The sequence below is a fragment of the Austrofundulus limnaeus genome, unplaced genomic scaffold, assembly GCF_001266775.1.
Source record: "Austrofundulus limnaeus strain Quisiro unplaced genomic scaffold, Austrofundulus_limnaeus-1.0 Scaffold532, whole genome shotgun sequence".
NCBI lineage: Eukaryota > Metazoa > Chordata > Actinopteri > Cyprinodontiformes > Rivulidae > Austrofundulus > Austrofundulus limnaeus.
Genome location: NW_013952934.1, coordinates 90,143 through 92,820, shown reverse-complemented (window position 1 = coordinate 92,820; position 2,678 = coordinate 90,143).

Sequence of the window (2,678 nt, the reverse complement as noted above, 5' to 3'; positions counted from 1 at the left end):
TATCTGCTTCTTCCTTTCAGGGTCACGGGGGGGAGGGGGGTCACTAGTGCCTATATGCAGTCACAGTGTGAGGGACGGGGTACACCCTGGACAGGTTGCAAGTCCATCACAGGGACACATAGAGACAACCATTCACTCTCACTCACATTTAGGGACAATTTAGAATTACCAGTTAACCTAACAGTTATGTTTTCAGATGACCACAACAATAATAGTAATAAAAAAGATCTTATATCTGCACATTTAAAAAAATGTATTTCTTTTTGGAAATCATCTCAAAACTTGATGCTTTGCAACCCAGTGGGATCCTGACTCCAGCTTTGGGAACCACTATATTTGTTTACTTTATTATTCAGCCAATTACAAACATGTGCACTTAAAAAAATTAGAATCATAAATTTCTACATCTATGTTATACAAAAACAAAACATTGAAGATGCTGCACAATGTGATACAACTGCCTTTCTTTTACCTAAAACACTCACAAAGCAAATGAAGTACATTTTCCACTAGTGCTTTTAACTGATGTATGGTTTTCTTTATTTTGTTCTGTCACAAATCACACAGAATATTCCTCTGAAAAACAATTATGGATTTAATTTGAGCCATTCTGAGAAAAACAATTCTTGTAAACTGAATACCACAGCTGCATGAATTTATACAAATGACCAGTTTTACATTTTTTCCTGAAGTCAGACAAAGTAATATTGTGCACAATAGTCCCAGGAGTTCAATTAAAATGAAATATATTTTTTGTCATTTTTAATTATTTTTTTAAAAACTTTTGTCACAAAGGTCAACAAAGCACAACATGACTGCCTCAATTCACTGCGTCTAAGCTGAGAAGCTCCAGATGGGAGTCAAACTCATGACCTACTTGCAACAGTGCTAACCACCATGCAATCCTCATCATGAATCATACAAGTATACAACTATTTATTTGTTCGAAATTTGTTTTATCCAAAAAGTGATCACCCTCATCTTCCTAAAACACTTTTCAACAACAATAAAAAGCTTGCAAGACAGAAACATGCAATATTTTAATATAACTGCACAGCAGTTAAAAAGCTTTAGATCATTAACGTGACCTGCAGGGCTTTGCTTGATGTATCAACCTTTGTTTTGCATGAGCACTGCTCTCTGGTTAATTAACTGTTTCCACTGCATAAATATTCACCAGATTATTTCAGTTAGACACATTTTAACAATCAGAATGTTCAAAATCAGCTGAACTGAACATGCAGCAATCGTGTCTAATGGAACAGAAATGAGCATTTTTAGCAGGAATCGTGTATAAATATAAATTCTGATGATGTCATTCTTTAATCACAATAGAAACGTTTATCTTGTTGTACGTAATAATAATGAAAATATACATTAATCTAAAGCTGAGGTGCCCATCTACTGATGTCTGGACACTTCAGTCTCGACTAAAACAACCAAGAAAAAAAGGAACATTATATACTGGTAGTTCTGGAGTTCATTTTGCTGTATGTTGAATATTGTTTTTGCTGAATTTCCATTTTTCATGTGATGCCCACAGTCTGTCTCGACCATAATTTCCTTCCTGGCGGATAACCATTCCACCTTCTTGTTTCTTTTTCAGTGCAGATGCAGCTGGAAGGAGGACCGGTTCCTTTGCTCATCCTTTCAAAAGAGAAAGCACACACACAAAAAGAAGTCATGAATAACCACACACCAAAGACAAACTTCTCATCATGTCTTTCCTCTKCAGGGTGTCTGCTGCTGGGTCAGATTTGAGGAAGCTCACCACCTCTGAATTTGATGGCAGCAGAGAAGTTGTGAGAAAATTTGCAAAGTGATGAATGCTTGAAAAATGTTGGTTTTAAAAGATAAGATAAGATAAAACTTTATTGATCCCACAGTGGGGAAATTTGCACATTACTGCAGCTCAATACAGGAGAGGGTGAGATAGAATAAAAAAGATAAGTAAAAGAAAAAAAGAAAAACAAAAAACACTATACTCATGATATACTGTATATAACAATGTACATATACCTAGTACAGTAAATAAATATATGTATATGAAGGTGCATATGGCAGTGTAGGTGAATTGTCCAAATGACTGATAACATCATGATGTGTTTTACAGTCTAACTGCAGTTGGAATGAACGATCTACGGAAGCGCTCTGTCCTGCAGCGAGGATGTTTAAGTCTCTGACTGAAGGAGCTGCTCAGCCCCCCACAGTTTCATGCAGAGGGTGGTGGGTGTTGTCCATGATGGCTGTCAGCTTTGCTAACATCCTCCTTTCACCCACCACAACCACAGGTTCCAGAGAACATCCCAGCACAGAGCTTGACCTCCGTACCAGTTTGTTTATCTGAAGTAACTTATATGAAGTTATTAGAAATATCACTAACAATCTAAAAACKTTGTTTCATTTCATGCATTTAGCAGCCGTAAAAACAAAACAATAACATAATGATAGTTTCTCTGAAACATGTTTTATTTGTCTAGAACAAGCAGAAGTCAGAGTTAAGACACATGTCAAATTCAAGGCACCCCAATGAGCCCCCCATAATATATATATATATGACCAGGACTGTTCATATTTCACCATAGCCCCAAAAGGAAATGTTAGTTGAGCAAACACTGCTTTATTTAAAGTGGTCTTATATTTAGCATAAGAATCTCTTATATATACTGTGTATATAT